Source organism: Carassius carassius, chromosome 11 (genome assembly GCF_963082965.1).
Source record: "Carassius carassius chromosome 11, fCarCar2.1, whole genome shotgun sequence".
Lineage (NCBI taxonomy): Eukaryota > Metazoa > Chordata > Actinopteri > Cypriniformes > Cyprinidae > Carassius > Carassius carassius.
Window position 1 is genome coordinate 14,911,683 of NC_081765.1, and position 18,513 is coordinate 14,930,195.

Consider the following 18,513-nt stretch of genomic DNA (forward strand, 5'->3'; position numbering starts at 1 on the left):
ATTTCCATCAACCACCAGCCTCACTGAAATCTCCAATTATATATGCATCTTGGTGCTGCCCAATGAATTACATTCCCTAGGTGGTTAATATTTCCTTAATGATGCGTGTGATTTTCTGTTTGACTGTGGGAAACATGGGGAAGTATACACAGCTTCTCAGCATGTCAAGTTTAGTGCTCTTAGCGTGTGTGTATGTGTGTATGGGCTTGGTTTAGAGATCCATCAGTTCGTGACCCACTTTGTTGTTAATGATGTAATGAGTGGTTGGGATGAGGCTTGGGGGATGTTGTCTTCTCTGTGGTGACTTCATAAACGAGGGGGGATCTTGTTTCAGCTTGGCTCAGCTCAGACTGGTGACAAGCACAGCTACCCTCTCCTACAGTGCAGAGACAAAGCAGTTTAACACTAGGGTTTAGGCTTTTGTCATCTGCGTGCTAAGTATGCCAGTTTTGTGCAGTGCACTGAGGCAGAATACATCCCAAGCACGTGCTTAATGCTGATGTGTGCGCAGTACTAGACAGTTAGTCATGCGTTTTTCCTCTAAGTGTCTCACTTAGACTCGTTTCTGCTAAACACTGCAATGTATTCATCCATCTGTTTTCAAACAGCCTCTTTTCAGAGAACAATGCAGATGTAATTTTTATAGCATAGGCTCATTTAGTCTCTGAAATGTGTGACTGCTCATTTTGTGAGGAGTTTTAGGTAGGGATGTCCCGATCAGGTTTTTTTGTCCTCGAGTCCGAGTCATTTGATTTTTAGTATCTGCCGATACCGAGTCCCGATCCGATACTTCTATAATACATAAAAAGAGAATAAAGAAGAGGATCTTCAATAAATTACATTTTGAAATATATTCAAATATAAAACAGCTATTTTAAATAGGCTAGTAAAAATATTTCAAAATCTTACTGTTTTGCTGTACTTTGGATCAAATAAATGCAGGCTTGGTGAATAGAAGGGACTTCTTAAAAAAAAAAAAAAAAACCTTAACAAGCTTACTGTTCAAAAACTTCTGACTGGTAGTATAGGCAACTTTATTTTTTCTCTAATTTCTAGCTTTTAATTGGCTTAGAAATCTATAAATGCTGGACAATAACAAATAATAATGATTTGTTTATACAAACACTGTTTATCACATAATAATGCAGAATAGTTTCTATACTGTAATAAATACTATGTCAATCAGCACTGCATTGTTCATACTTTATTTATCAACTGCTGGAGATGACTTGAAAAACAATTTATTGTTGTGATCGTATATTAATGTCTTCGTGTTTGCATAAGTTTCTGTTTTCCTGTGAGCACCACAGCATAGCTGGACGCTTTTGTCCATATTAGGAATATCCTGATATCAGCGCGAGAGCGCGCTCCGGCTTCGAGTATGAATGAGACACACACTGCATGAGAGTTTAGCGCTCTGTGATGTTCATCTCGCTTTATCCTGGGTCCGAATTAAATATCAGGTCATGCGCAAGCTATAATGTCTCTTTGAGTTTGAATCTATATTTATTCACACCAGCTCTTGAAAACAAAGTGATGTCATGCCGCACGCGTCGCTGTTTCTGTGTGGAGTCAAAAGGGTCTAACTCTGTGCCACCGCATAACAAAAGATGTGTTAAAAATTAATGAGAATATATATATATCCGAGTCCTGATCGGGAGGTAACGTCCGATTCCGATCAAGTCTGAAACCACGCGATCGGGCCCGATTTCCGATCACGTGATCGGATCTGGACATCCCTAGTTTTAGGTGTGCGGGTTTAACTAGTGTTTATAGATTGTTGTAAGTCAGTGTTACAGCTTTACAAATGTAATCATACCAGTATTTTAATATGAAATGCACAAATTAGTTAAAACACCCTTCTTGGTGATGTACTGACTAGGATTGGGCAAAAAAAAAAAATCTTTTTTTCCGCTTTTTATCGTTTTTTTAAATGACGTCGATTCGATATTGATTCTCAAAATCCATATGAATCGATCTTTTCCATTTTTTTTTATTTCAGCACACATTTAAAACGAGATCTGATTAACGTGAATCTTATCATTGCTCTTCTCCACTAGATGTCACCCTTATTTACCTTGCGCGATGTTACAACAGAAAGCCTGTTATTCATTCACTTCATTAGCATTTTGCCGTTTCATTTGAGAAAACTACCGTCATATCACATACACAGCAACTGCAAGTTCCTCACGGCAACTCGTCAAAATAAAAGTTTAGTTTAATGTTAAGAAATGTCAGAATATATTACTATTTAGCAGTCTTAAGACTTAATGCTACTACTGCTAATACATATTTATAAATCTTTATTTTTAAAGAAATAATCACATTTGTTTTCTTTTTTTAATTTGAACATTAAACCTCTGTTGTGCAGCACTTTGTTTGCCAAAAAATAAAAGGGTTTAATTTTCATTTGATTTGGATTAATTAAATTAATGTTTTATGCCTTCATCTGATTACCAGAAAAAATAAGAACATTTTATAGGGACCTATTATTGTTCAAAAAAGGATCCTATAAAAACAATGAATAGGTTTAAAGACCTGTTGTTCTTAATTATGTTTTTTTTATTCACCATTTGCAAACTGATGTTTACTGTAATAAAAAAAAAAGAGAGAATCGAATTGAATCAAGAGCTTGAGAATCAAAATCGAAACGAATTGGGACATCTGAATTGATACCCAGCCCTAGTATAGACAAACACGATCAGTCTTAAGTGAATATAAACTGCACAAATGATTAAATTGAACATGAACGCATGCCTAAAGGGGGATACAATACACTAAAGGCAATTTTAATAACAGACCAGCTTCACAGTCAAACAACATTTAATTGATTAAAGTATAAATATAGTATAAATAAAGTGTATATGTGTGTGTATATATATATATATATATATATATATATACAGTGTTGGGAAGGTTACTTTGGAAATGTAATAGGTTACAGATTACAAGTTACCCTATTTAAAATGTAATAGTAGTGTAACTTTTTTAATTACTTTAATAAAGTAATGTAACCAATTACTTTTGAGTACATTTTGATTACTTTTATAAATTTCTAATGAATGTTAATTTGCAACTGTTAATCATCTTCAACCATTTTACACCATGCAGGTTTAACCTTACAGTAGTGCTCAATACTGTCAGACTTTCACCATCCTTCATCACCTGAATTAAGATGATCAATTTTGAACAAATCCACCACACAATCAGACTTTAGTACTGCCTTTAGATTGATCTGAAGTTCAAAGCAGATTTAAAATCAAAAGAAATAGTTTATAGATACTGTTTTTGAAACCAAATCTTTGCATAACTATAGGCATCTAACTGCATCTAACAATGGTTTGGGGAAAAATAGTTAATAAAAAAAATAAAAGCATATACATCAACTCAAATAAGGTTATCTAATAAGCATGTGTCCTAATTTGTGTACTAAACTCCTGAAACATTGGTGTCTTTTTGAAACACTGCTGTCTCTTTGTATATGATAAGATGATAGTTTCTCAAAATAAGTAAAAAATGCTCATGAAGTGACTGTTCTAGAGATTAATTTCCATGAAGGGCGGACTGGGAAATCCCACACTCATACACCCACAACCCATTCTGAAACATGGACAACCCTATTTTTTTTTTTTTGGACCTGACATGAAAAAATGTGAATCCTTAGGTTGGGGACTTGCAACGTAAGTAAGAGTTCTCTCCTGAACTGCCCCTTCACTTCCATTATCCATCCATCTCTCTCATGACTTTAATACTGAAGATTTTTATTTGACTTTTACCATGTTTTGTAAGTGCAATTTAGTTTTTTTGGCAAATGAATTACCACTTGTATTTATTTTTACAACAAATTCCATAGTTAAACCACGGTTAGTGCCATACCATAGGCTACATTAATTTTCCTAAGGGTTGTGTTTTTGTATGCACTAGCTCCCCCTAAACCTATGATAAAATATGATGATTTGTCTGCTAACTTACTACTGTAACATTACAATAGATAATGACGTCGTTTATACAGTATTTTGAGTGATTGCGAGCAATGTGCTGCTGCTGCTTGACTAAGTAAACAAAGACAAAACTACATTAGCATATTTACAGATGAAACTGACCTGCACCTGAAACCCTGAACAGAAGTGTCGCTTCTCTGCTCCAGCTGTGCGCTTACACAGTTCACTCGGGTCTCTCTCTCTCGCATTGATTACTCGGAGTCTGATCCAAACCGTTCGGCGGAGGCGCGGAGAGCGCGCGAGCCCAACCATTGCCAGTCACGACTAACCGATTCATGATTTATTAGAGATTTAATTATCGAATGGCGGATTCGGAAATAATCGCTTTAGTATATTCGGCCTGCAATTATACAATAACAATATTAAAGTAGAAGGCCAAATCGTCTGCCAGGCCACCGGGAATAGTCCCGGTTCTCCCGATGTCCAGTCAGCGCCTGATTTCCACAGACACGCAGAACGTGCAGGATTCATATTCAGTCTTTTTGCGGCTTAATATTCACAGACATCAGTCCATATCGGGTTTTGATTCAAGTGTACTGACCTACTTTTGATTTATTCGTCCAAAATGTGGCATATTGCGTCCGCGTTATAGGCTGAATTCCATTTTTATGACTGGATTCTACTAATGTGTTTTCCGCGTCTCGGAGATTATGGGTCATATGTCTTAGTGCAATTTGGTAAAGAAATAAGCTGTATGTGGATGTGTGTAAATATTCAAATGTAATCCTCTTTGTAATCGTTACAATTTTCATAAGTAACTGTAATTTAATTACTCATTTTTTCTTAGTAACTGTAACTGATTACTGTTACATTTATTTTGTAATTAAATTACGTAACGCCGTTACATGTAACTAGTTACTCACCAACACTGTATATATATATACATATATATATATATACACACACACACATACATACATACATACATATACATACATATACACACACACTGAGGTTGGACAAAATAATGTGAGCACTTGTATTAACCACCACTGAATAACTTATTCTGCACTAATATTCAAACTAGAGGATATAGACACACACACACACACACACACACACATATATATATATATATATAGAGAGAGATATATATATATATATATATATATATATATATATAGATATATCAATTCAGTTGTATTGAAATAATACAATTCATAAATTTAATCAATGAAAAATATTATACAAAACGTATATATGAATAAATTCCTCAAATATAATATAAACAATTATATACACAAATTGATTTGCATTTGTTTACTTGGGGCTGTTTTTAAATAAATGAAAAGCTTCAGTACAGTAGTCAGTACAACTGTACAAAACAGGCAAATTGCTTTGTTGCTTGGCAAAAGTCTAAACCACAGCCGCGCACAGCAGACACATTCAATAAGTTGTGCCAGCTCTGCCATCTCTGTGTTTGAGGTGATGGATTCTTTGAGAACAGACCTCACCATGCATAAATTAGTATGTGCAAAATGTAGGGCTGTATGTGTCACATGCAAGGCATAGTGCCATAAATCATGTGAATACGTGTGTATAGCCTACACATCTGCTGTGATGTCCTCTTCCATAGCTGCATTTTTCAGAAGAAAACCGCTGTCTGCAACTTGAAATGGATTCATAGTCCTCTCCGAAGTTTTTAGGGCAAACATGAAGTATGAATGAGTCTTGATGGTCGCCTATATTAGTGGCTTTGACTAATTCATCTAGATGTCAGGATATTCTAATTTGACTGGACCTTTTGTTGAGACTGAATAGTCGATGTTCAGATGTTCCATCTGGTAAGAGAAAGAAAATGCTGCAAATGCTCCCAACTGACTGATTCCAGCTCAATTCCTGCTGCTTTTGCAGCTCTCCCAGGATTCTGCTGGGATTAAACTCTTAATAGATGAGAAGGTGCCATGCGCAAGTGGGAAATCACACGAATTTAGTTTTGTGCAGTCCACCAGGAATGCACGTAAGCCCTTGACATGTTACAGAAGACCTAGAAACAAAAGACTAAAGAGTCAGAAAAGAAATGGAAGATGGAGTTTAACAGGAAGAAAAATTGGAATGAAAGTCATACCTTGACACACAACCAGTGTTGGGCAAGCTGCTTTTAGCTTGACAGCAATTAATGCAGACAAGACACACTAAAAAAAGGAAAGAAAAAGAAAATAGTAACACAAAAATAAATTTTATTTTACTGTATTTATACTGTTTTCTTTTTTGTATATCTTATTTGTGATTGGAATTTTTCATTATTTTATTTTTTTCTTTCTAGTACTGTACATCCCATTTGTCATTCAGCAGTTGGCTATTTATTTGGCACATAAGCAATTGTTAATTAGTTACTTAAATTATTATTACTATTAAATGTCACAAATGTACTAATATCACTATTAAACTAGTATTTTATTTTTTGTGAATTTATTATGTTTAGTATATACTGTATGTAAATGCAAATTATAAATATATATATATTTTTTTGTGACATTTTCTCATGTGCTCAATTGCTTAAAATAGTAGCTGTTTACTGAAAAAGCGGCTCTGATTTGAAAATTGCTGAGATGATGTGTCTCTTCTGTATAATGTTAAGTTAGTGGCATCACAGATTTTTTTTTTAGTCAGTTATTTTCAGTTATTTGGTAAGTCCGATATCCATCCTGTCCTTGCCGCTCTACTCAAGAGAGAGTGCCGTGCCCCATGAGTCTCTGCAGCATTTGAATGTGTGTCTGAGCAACAGGGATCACTCCTCTCCCTCGGCATCACCACTACAGCCGTTCATCAGTGCTGTGACTCAGTAAATATTCATCAGCCACTTACAGTGACTGACAGCAAGCACATCACACAGCAAACATCAAATTACATACAGATCAAAGATAGAGGAGTGCAGGAGGGAGAAGAGATTTAGCGAGAAAGGAGACCTGTTGATAGAAAAAAAAATCAGCTGTTGAAATGTCTGTGCAGTTATTCATAAAGAGTTTATGAGAGACAGACAGACACCATTGTGCCCTTGAGAGCTGAATGTATGTGACCTGAGTGCTGAGGTGTTATTTGGACCTGAGCATCTGTACATGGATTGTGTGTGTGTATGTGTGTTACAGTGTATAAAAAGGTGCACATGGCAGCACCTGGACTTCAAGCTTTCTCTCATTGAAAAAGTACACCCAGCTTTATAATTAAAAAAAAAAAAAAAAAAAAAAGTCATTATTTATTTTTTATACTTTTTTTATACTTTGTTATTTGCTCTGCTGAGTGGTTTTTAGTGTCTATCTAATACCGTTTTAAACTATGAGGTCAACATTTTTATTCAGCAAGGAATCATTAAATTGATCAAAAGTGACAGAAAAGACTTTTACATTGTTACAAAATGTTTATTTCACACAAATGCTGCTCTTTTGAACTTTATTCATAAAAAAACTAACAAATGTATCAAAACAAAGGTTTCCATTGCAATACTAAAAATAAATGTTTCTTGAGCACCAAATCATCATATTAGAATGTTTTTCAAAGGATCATGTGACACTGAAGACTGGAGTAATGACTGCTAAAAAATTCAGCTTTCCAATCACAGGAATTAATTACATTTGTGAGCACTGCTAATAATAAGTTGTTAATATATCAAAGCAGAATCCGTAATGTAACTGTAGAGCATGATTTGTTCATTAGCTTAAATTGTGACCGTGATAATTGATGGGGCAATCCTTCCTTCACTAACACACTTTAATTGGGGTGAGGACCTAAACGTGATTTTCAGTGAACTTTTTCTTAAATATCAGTCAGTGACATTTCACAGCTCCATCTTGGCAAATTGAGGCTTGTAGTATTAAGCAATGTATTTTTAAAATCACAACCCAAATGGCAATGGGGTTAATACAAGAGGAAAGAATACTCAGGAAACCCCACAATTTAGATATGATTGGTTCTCTTACGAGAGCCCTCTCGTACTGCGTCTTAGCTAAGACGCTACGGGAAAAGTCTCTTTTCACGAAATACTGAAGCAAAAAATTATCCTTAATTTTGTATTTTTGTAAAGCGCATTTGCAGCAGTACACAGCCATAGGCGAGACGGCTCGCTCATCTTATTTGCTTGTTCTGCGGCAACTGCACAGCCTATCGAGCGCAGGCTGATGCCAAATCAGACCAATAAGGGCGCTTCGCGCCCTTCTTGCCACTTCCCGCCGAAACGGGTGTGGCCCAACCTATAAAAGGAGCTCGAAAAGGCTGACTCACCTGATTTTTCATCTCTTCAGCGAAGCTCACGCATCGCTGGATCACGAGGAAGCAAGCGCCGTCTGGAAGAGCATATCAGCAGGACGAGCCATCCTGAAGCCGCTGGCACCGCCGCCTTCCACTGCCGTTCCTGCTGCGCTATCCGGCGCCCATATCCTTTATAATCCTTGTTCTGTGATATTCTGTGTGTGTGTTCGCCCTGCGACGCACATTCACAAAAGAGCTGCATCTTTTTAAAGATGCCTTTGTGCGGCTCGTGCAGAACCCCGCTCAGCGAAGGAGATCGTCATGTCATCTGCATCTCCTGTCTGGGTGAAGACCATGCAGCGCTCGCGCTCGCTGATGGCGGATGTCCTCATTGCGAGTTGAAGAAGTTGCGGAGGAAGAAGACACGTGCTCTCTGCTTGCTTCGGGCAGTGAGGGTTGGGCGAGCTCCGTGGATCTCGCGCCCGCTGCTCAGAGGCCCAGCAGACGGGGGGATATCGATAAGGAGCTGATGCGTGTACTCTCGTTGGCCGCGGCGAGCCTCGGCCTCGAGTGGTCTGCACCAGCGCCCCCTTCACGTTCCCGGCTGGATGGTAGCTATCTTCCGGATCAAGCTCAAAACACGCCCCTTTTCTTCCTGAGCTTCACGAAGAAGCGGCGAAGGCTTGGGACGCTCCATTCTCGGCGAGAATCCGCTCATCTGTTTCGTCAGCATTCTCCACACTGGACGGTGCTAAGAACAGAGGCTACATGTCACTTCCGCCGGTGGAACAGGCTATAGCAGCGCACCTTTGCCCGCCCTCTGCTGGACGGCGGACTAAGGCGGCGTTGCCATCCAAAGCCTGCCGCATGACGTCATCGCTGCTCGCACGGATATTCTCTGCTGCTGGGCAGGCTGCGTCTGCGTTACACACCATGGCGACGCTACAGATTTTCCAGGGCGATCTTCTCCGCAAGCTGGATGAGATGGGACCTGAAGCGATCTGTCTCGCGGATCTGAGGAGTGCTTCGGATCTCTCCCTCCGCGCTACTAAGTCCGCTGCACAGGCCATGGGACGGGTTATGGCTTCCGCTACGGTGGCTGAGAGGCATTTGTGGCTGACGCTTTCTGACATCAAGGAGTCTGAGCGCGCTGCGTTTCTTGACGCTCCGCTAACTCCTGCCGGCCTCTTTGGATCTTCCGTCAACGAGTTTGTGGAGAGATTCGCCGAGGACCAGAAAGCTTCACAGGCGTTCAAGCACTTCTTGCCGAAGCGCTCCAGTTCTGCAGCTAGCCGCTCTAGACCGGCCCCACAGAGCTCTCAGTCACGCCCACCGCCTCCTGCTGCGCCATCACGACAGCGTCAGCAACGCAGCTCGGGACCCCGTTCTCGCTCTTCGAGCCGTCGCCCCGCGCCGCGGGAGCCGCGGCAGAGGATTGCGGTGAAGCCAGAAGCCCCGAAAGCATCCTAGCACTGCTGGGAAAGCGCCGGTGTTCGAGTTCCGCTGCGGCCGAGCTCTCACCCAAGCGCGCGCTGTTGCAGTTCCAAGAGTTGCGACTGCCTCAGTGTCTTCTGCAATGCGCAAGCCTGCACGAGTGCCCGCTTGCCTGCACACAAAAGCCGTTATCACGGCTACCCAGATGTTTCACAAAAACAGTGTTTTTCTGGTGTTCCGGCCACGGCCGATGGTGCTATAAATGTTGTGACGATGCCCACTCCTCAGTGCCCATCTCCACTTGTAAGCACAGCCCTACACACAGGGCCTGCGCTCATAATGTCTACTCAAGTCGGTCGCGCACACTACATAGTAAACGTGCCCACCCCTCAGTGCCCACAATTACTATGTCACACGCGTCATGTGGTTTCTGTAAAAACGAAACCCGTGCACGCTCGTCCGGCCATGGCCGATGGTGCTTTAAATGCAGTGACGATGCCCACTACCCAGTGCCCATCTCCACATGTAAGCACAGCCCTACACACAGGGCCTGCGCTCATAATGTCTACTCAAGTCGGTCGCGCACACTACATAGTAAACGTGCCCACCCCTCAGTGCCCACAATTACTATGTCACACGCGTCATGTGGTTTCTGTAAAAACGAAACCCGTGCACGCTCGTCCGGCCACGGCCGATAGTGCTTTAAATGCAGTGACGATGCCCACTACCCAGTGCCCATCCCCGCATGTAAGCACAGCCCTGCACACAGGGCTGGCGCACATAAGATCGACACAGATCGGTCGAGCGCGCCGCATAGTAAACGTGCCCACTTCCCAGTGCCCACATACACTATGTCACTTACGGCGCGGGGCTTCTGTAAAAACGAGGCCCGTGCACGTACATTCTGCACAGGCAGACGGCGAGTTGGAAGTGGTAAAAGTGCACACATGCAGCCCACGGTTACTCGCAGATATATCCCACGGGACCCGCTCAGCCTCCCTCCAATCGGTTAAGTGCCGGAACGGGGTCGAGGATGAGCGATCTGCCCGCTGTGATCAGCGCGCTCCCCGCCTCAGATGCGCAGCACACTCGAGCGCCGCCGTTGCCCAGTCAACAGAGCGCGTGTCACATCCAGCCCTTAGCCATTCATGCAGATGCATGGTCAGCGCTTCCAGGGGTTTCGGATTGGGTGCTAGGCATTATAAAGAGAGGCTACACGCTACAGTTTTCTCGACGCCCACTGCGCTTCTCAGCGCGCGTCGAAACTACGGTCAAAACAGAAGTAGCACACATACTTCGGGCCGAAATATCAAAACTGTTGAGCAAAGGGGCTGTAGAGCCTGTGTCTCAAGCTCAAAGCGAGGGGGGGCTGTACAGCAGATACTTTCTGGTGCCCAAGAGAGACGGGGGTCTCAGGCCCATACTGGATCTAAGACAGCTGAACAAGGCATTGATGAAACGCAGTTTCAAAATGCTCACGACCAGGAAGCTCCTCGCGCAGATTCGCGGAGGGGACTGGTTCATGTCAATAGATCTGAAGGATGCGTATTTTCAAATACAGATAGCGTCAAACCACAGGCGGTTTTTGAGATTCGCCTTCGAGGGCCAGGCATACCAGTTTGCAGTCCTGCCATTCGGCTTGTCCGTAGCTCCTCGTACGTTTACGAGGTGCATGGATGCAGCGCTCGCTCCTCTCAGACTCAGAGGCATACGAGTGCTGAATTATTTGGACGACTGGCTGGTTCTGGCCCAATCACGAGCGGAGCTCATGGACCACAGGGCCGTTTTACTCAATCACCTCGAGAAGCTCGGCCTCAGTGTCAATTGGGCGAAGAGTTCGCTGAACCCCAGGCAGACGATCCTGTTTCTGGGTATAGTTCTGAACTCGTGTTCCATGACGGCGCGACTGTCACCACAGCGCACGATGGGCATTCAGCGCGCAGCGAGTTCTTTCCGCTGCGGCGCGACTGTGTCGCTCAAACACTGTCAAAAGATGCTGGGTCTCATGGCCTCAGCATCTCCGGTTCTGCGGCTGGGCCTGCTCCGCATGCGCCCCCTGCAGTTCTGGCTGAAGGCTCGGGTGCCGCGCAGAGCGTGGGCGTCTGGCCGGCTGCATTTCAAGGTCGATCAGAGCTGTGTTGCGGCTCTAGCACCTTGGACAGCGAACGGCTGGTACCGATCAGGTGTAATCCTGGGGACTTCCCCGAGTGTGAAAATGGTGTCGACAGATGCCTCCACTTCGGGATGGGGAGCGCTGCTCGAAGGCAGACCGTCCTTTGGCCTATGGTCAGAACGGGAAAAGCTCCATCATATCAACTGCCTGGAAATGCTGGCAGTGGAGAACGCGCTGACGCGCTTTTTTCCCCATATCAAGGATCACCACGTCGTAGTCCGTTCGGACAACATGTCCGTGGTGTCCTACATAAATCGCCAGGGCGGTCTCGGGTCCCGAAACCTGTACAGGCTGACGGAACGCCTCCTGATTTGGGCTCAACGCAACGTGTGCTCGCTGAGAGCAGTGCATGTGCCTGGACTGCAGAATCTGGGTCCAGACAGGCTGTCCAGAGGCAATGTCCCTACGGGCGAATGGTCTCTACACCCGCAAACAGTTCGGCTGTTGTGGGAGAGATTTGGCATGGCGGAGGTGGACCTCTTTGCGTCCCACGAAAACGCTCACTGCCCCGCGTTCTTTTCCAAGAACGAAAGCGCGCTGTCACGGGAATGGCCGTGCTGCCCGCTTTATGCGTTCCCTCCCGTCTCCCTCCTTCCGCAGGTGATAGAACGGGTGAGAGAAACGAGATGTTCAATACTGCTTGTGGCACCTCTTTGGAAGAACCAACCATGGTTCCCAGATTTGATGCAATTAGCACATGTCGCCCCATGGCCGGTACCGTTGAGGAGAGATCTCCTCTCGCAGGCCAGGGGCTCGATTTGGCACCCTCAACCGGAGTTGTGGTCCCTCCATGTATGGGCACTCAACGGTTACCCGCTGATCTCGCAGTGGGAGTGCTAAATACCATCACTCAGGCTAGAGCTCCGTCGACACGACGTCTGTATGCCTCGAAGTGGTCGGTGTTCTCCAGCTGGTGCACAGCTCGAGGTTATTCACCCCTTAGTTGTGAGGTGACGGAGGTCCTCTCCTTCCTACAGGAGCTGTTGGATAAGGGCAGAGCCCCATCCACGCTCAAAGTTTATGTGGCGGCCATCGCGGCGTTTTCTGAAACGGCGTCCGGTCAGTCAATAGGAAGGAACGATTTAGTCATCCGGTTCCTCAGAGGAGCTAGGAGGCTGAATCCTCCCAGACCTCCGTCAGTCCCTATGTGGGACCTCGCGGCGGTTTTGGAGGCCTTGAAGGGTCCCCCTTTTGAGCCTATCCAATCGGTTAGCCTTCAGCATCTGTCGTTCAAGACAGTATTCTTGTTGGCTCTCGCTTCTGTGAAGCGTGTGGGTGATTTGCACGCGCTCTCGGTGAGCCAGTCGTGCTTGGAGTTTGGGCCCAATGACTCAAGGGTCATACTCAAACCTAGGCACGGTTATGTGCCGAAATCCCTCAACACACCGTTTCGGGCTCAGGTTATTGCCCTGTCTGCCCTGCCGGTGTCAGGGGAGGATGGAGACTCGAGTCTTCTTTGCCCTGTCAGGGTTTTAAGAGCTTATGTGTCTCGCTCTGCTGCCTTTCGGCAGACGGAGCAGCTATTGGTCTCGTTTGGTGGACGTTCCAAAGGAATGGCTGTTTCGAGACAGACTCTATCCAGATGGATAGTTGACGCCATAGCGTTAGCTTACGCTTCCAGGGGCCTTCAGTGCCCGTTGGGCGTCAGAGCACACTCCACAAGAGGCGTCGCCTCGTCGTGGGCGTGGTCTACTGGGATCTCCTTGCAGGATATATGTATGGCGGCGGGTTGGGCCTCGCCGTCTACATTTATCAGGTTCTATAACCTGGAGGTTCCCGCCTTGCAAGCAAGGCTGCTGTCGGTATAGAAGAATCAGGGCCCTGAGGGGAATTCTGAATTCATGAGCGCTATGCGCTGCCGACTGTTATATGGGCAGTATTGCGTAAGACCCGCATTGCCACATTGGTCAGGCCTTGCCTCGGCTGTGTGATGTCATATTGCCGCATCTACGGATGCTGCTAGATATGGGACAAAGGGCTTTCCCCCTTTTCTGTCCCGGACTCTCTGTGAGTCCCTCAGGTGACTGTGCACTGTAAATCCTGAGCGTTGCTTCAGGTTTATTGGTGTGTGATCCCTGCGCGCACGGCGTTTTACATCGGGTTCCCGTAGCGTCTTAGCTAAGACGCAGTACGAGAGAGCTCTCGTAAGAGAACGTACTCGGTTACTAAACGTAACCTCGGTTCTCTCTAGAAGAGCGAACGAGTACTGCGTTCTCTGCCGTGCGTACGATTCACTCTGGTTCGCTTCGGCGATGAAATAAATCAGGTGAGTCAGCCTTTTCGAGCTCCTTTTATAGGTTGGGCCACACCCGTTTCGGCGGGAAGTGGCAAGAAGGGCGCGAAGTGCCCTTATTGGTCTGATGTTGCATCAGCCTGCGCTCGATAGGCTGTGCAGTTGCCGCAGAACAAGCCAATGAGCGAGCGAGCCGTCTCGCCTATGGCTGTGTACTGCTGCAAATGCGCTTTACAAAAATACAAAATTAAGGATAATTTTTTGCTTCAGTATTTCGTGAAAAGAGACTTTTCCCGTAGCGTCTTAGCTAAGACGCAGTACTCGTTCGCTCTTCTAGAGAGAACCGAGGTTACGTTTAGTAACCGAGTACGTTTTCATTTCCAAAAACAGTCTTCAAAAGAATTCCTCCACCACATCATATTCACAGTCCACATGCTCAAGATTTCCAGTTTTGCCTTCTCTCTCAATATTTACTGAATCCTGCTGCTTCTTTCCACTAGCCAAGATCCTGTAGTTTCATTTGCAGAAGCCACATTTCCAGTCACACTCCAGTGGTTCTGTAATCTGAGCCTGTATGGATAAGTAATAGCTAAGACTGTACAAAATAAAAGTATATGCTGAAATGATGGAAAAACGCAGCCAAAGGCTTCCATCAAATGTACATACCCCCAGACAACACACTGCTCATGTCTGTGAGCTCAAGTGGGCCAGTCTGATGATTGAAGGTCATCACTTCTGACAGTGCAGCGCTTTATCTGGACAGAATATACAGTATGTTTCATGTTCTGCTTCAGATGCTTTCTCCTTAAATTTCTCAGGGGGGTGGGGGGCAATGCAGAAATAAGTTTGTGACCTTAAAAAGTTCATCTAATATCCTAAGTGTTAACAGCAGTGGAGCTTGAAATTAATGTTGGATTTTCATTTCAAGAGCATCAGCAAAGTTAAGTGTCTTGGGTAAAAGGCAAGTCTGTCTGAAATAGTCGGCAATGCCTAACATGTGTGTCTTAACATGATCAAGGACCTCAGACACCGAAGGCCACTGCTAGGTAGCATTTGTGAAAGAAGAAAGGCTTTGTAGAAATCATGTCAAGTCTAAAACAATTCAAATGAGCTTTAGATACAACTAAGCAAATATTTCATCATTATGATGCCTATTTCTTGGTAAAAAATTAAGCAATAAATTGGGGGGCGGAAATCACTATAAATAATTAAAAACCACTCCACTGGCATTTCTATTCGTTCAAGATGTTGCGTAAACAGAATTAAGATGGCTTGTTACCTTTCTAGCTCCGTGTACTATACACTCTTGAAGGCAGCATTTTTCAGCAATAGTTTCATCATGCATTGATTCACTGGGAGCGTGATGACTTGACCTTGTAAAATGCTGGGACCTTACATTTATGGTTGCTCATTACAGATGCATCTAAACAGCTTCTGATCACCGCAGCTGTGTTCCCCAGCTAAACAATTGACTTTTATCTAGAGTTCAGCATTGCATTTGGCCTCATGACTCATTTGTTGAAATTGCACTGGAAATGTTTTTTTTTGTTTTTTCTTTATGCGCTTGGTCTCAATGCACTTTATGGAGTACAAATTGGCCATCATAAAACATTCCTTGAGAGAGATGCTGCATACAGAATAGAGCCGCAAGGCAATTTAGTTCAAACCCACGTAGTATGTGCCTTACAGATGCTTAGGTTAAAATTAGAACCGTTTGATTTGTGGATTTTAATTGTAGGTCTTTCTGGAGATCTGATCCCTCATTTGTACCGTTGTGACACAATTTCTTAAAGCATAGAAGTAAAAGTGCTTTAAGGCATTGTTAAAATCTTAAAATAGTTCTTTATAGTGTACCCTATTTATATTAGGGGATAAAGTTTGTTTATATGTGTGTGTGTGTGTGTGTGTGTGTGTGTGTGTGTGTGTGTGTGTGTGTGTGTGTGTGTGTTTGTAATGTGAATATATTATACAGAAAGATTTTTATATTTTTAAAAGAAGCCTCTTATTCTCACCAAGCCTGCAAATAAATGCAATTTGTGCATAAATGCAGTATGCACACTAAATACAAACTTTTGAAAGATAGCGTGTGTATATACACAAGATAATGTGTATTGTCTAATGTCTCTTTTTCATTACTTTCTCTTTTCTTACTGTTCTCACTCTCTTACACACTTAGCCAGGGCAGTTTGTTGATGAGCACAGCAGATGTTGCAGTCAGGGTCCAGGGAGAATCAGTGACAGCGGAAATGGTGGGTACTATTAAACTATTAGATATGGAGAAGCGTTGACTCTCTCTCTCACTCCATTCCCTTTATAAACCCCTGAGACAAGACAGATGGAAGGAAAAGGCTACTGACTCATGCCTTTGGCTTAGCGATGGAACAAAGTAAAGATCCTCCTCTTTATATGTATATGTATTTATAGTCCACAGTCACAATCACACACCTGCGTTTAACTAAATAAACCTCTCAACCACTGAAAACCTTTCTGCTGGTTTTTGCTCAAGATGAGGCAGTGGAGAATCTTCAGAAAAAGTTAATCTGGCTGCCACATGTGCATTCATATTAGAGCAGCTCGCAATCTGTCACCAAATGAGACTGGCATGGATGACACAAAGTGAGGCAGCGTGGGATGGAGTGATGTAGGAAGCAGAGAGAGGAGCTTGGACTGATTGCCATTGGAATTCCCCAAGTATCTTTATTGAGTCTAATTTGATTTACACCAGCAAAGTCTGGCATCCAGGATGCCAGCCTTGTGTAAATGCCAATCAGGATTCATTCAGAATGATGAGGCCTGATTTCCAGTCCAGGACAGAGCCAGAGAGTGTGGATTTTACTCTAGATGGGCTTTGTATTTATGGGAATGGAAACAAGGTGGTGAGGGATGAATGTGTAGCCAGTTTAGTGGGTGTTGGGTTACTTCTAAATGTTTTATTTTTTTTTTATTTTATTCAAAGTGAAGTCATAGGTGAGATCCAGCCTTTGTGACTGTGCCATAGTCAAATAGGAAAGGACTCACTTAAAAAAAATAAAATAAAAAATTAAAACACACTGAAAATTAAAGGCGTGATAGAGGAAGGCACTAAACATATTATAGTCTTAAATGACGTATGGGGAAGGGGATTCAAGTCTTATAAAAAGCGGGATTAAAAGTAGATGTGTTTATGTGGTTTGTGAAGGGCTGGGGCTATTTGGGGTGCCTCTGGACCAACTGAAGCAGCAGTCTGGACAGATTGGAAGAGCTAAGAGGCTGAGGGCTGATGGGTATTTTTAGAGTGATGTAGAGTACCTGACAATGATGATGATGATAACACTGCCGTTCTACAGATTGAAAGAGAGAGAGAGAAATGCCATACAGCATCTCTAAACAGTTTTCCACTTTTGAGATGATTTTTTTTAATTGTATTTTTTTTAATGGGATAACAGGATTATTGAAAATTATCTTGAACTTTAAAAAGGGCTGTTTAACAGGCGGTAGTGGTAGCTTTGCAGGGGCTCCCCAGGTTGTTTGGTCTCAAACTGATTTTTGTGAAAAAAATTTAATGTTAATCAGAAATGCAAAATTAATTTAAGATAAATATTGTTTTCAGCAGTGATGTCTGAATTGTTAATTTGAATATAATCTTTTAAAATTAATCACTTCATCCACAAATGATTCACTTCTTGAGTTCAGCTCACTTGACTCGGTGATACTTATTGAAGTTATCAGTAGCTTACATTTCAGTCTTTTACCACATTTTACCTACTCATTTTACTTAGAATTATAATTGTTCCTTCAATGTCCTCTGGAAAAATACAGTTCATTATCATGTCTCTGAAGTTGTTTTTTATGTCTCTTTTGCTTACCAAGGCTGGATGTAATTGTTCATAAATGCTGTGAAAACAGTAATACTGTGAAACACTGTCAGAATTTAAAATAAGAAGTTTCTATCTGAATATATATTAAAATGTACTTTATTCCTGTAGAAGAAAAGCTTTGTTGTGCTGCTTAATATTATTGTGTAAACAATGATATATATATTAAGGTTGTTTCATAAACATAGTTAAAAATAACAGCATTTATTTGAAGAATAATACGTTTAGAAAATGTAAATATTTAGTAAAATTCTAAATGTCCTTTAGTTTCCCTTATGATCAGTTTTAAAGGGTTAATTCACCCCAAAATGAAAATTAGCCCATAAATTACTCACCCTCAAGTTATCCTAGGTGTATATGACTTTTTTTCTTTATGACGAATCCAGTCGGTGTTGTACTAAAAATTGTCCAGCTGTTTAATGTCACTCAGCGGGTGTTGCAGTTCCTTTTTTCACCCCTCGGAGCCGTGTGAGACACATTTTGTTTTACGGATGGGCGCTTTTTAATTAACAACTTTTGGACTGATGCACTGCAACACCCTCTGAGTTCCATTAAACAACTTGAAAGATCAAAGACCATGTTTTATATAACTCTGACTGGATTTGTCTGTAAGAAGAAACTCATATATGACCA

The 18,513-nt window shown here is 42.8% G+C and overlaps 1 protein-coding gene across 2 annotated transcripts in view; it reads left to right on the top strand.

Moving 5' to 3' along the window:
* The window catches only part of LOC132152822 (mannosyl-oligosaccharide 1,2-alpha-mannosidase IB-like), an 89,938-nt gene that overhangs the window by 38,877 nt on the left and 32,548 nt on the right, over nucleotides 1–18,513 (top strand). The gene's annotated exons all lie outside the window — the stretch shown is intronic.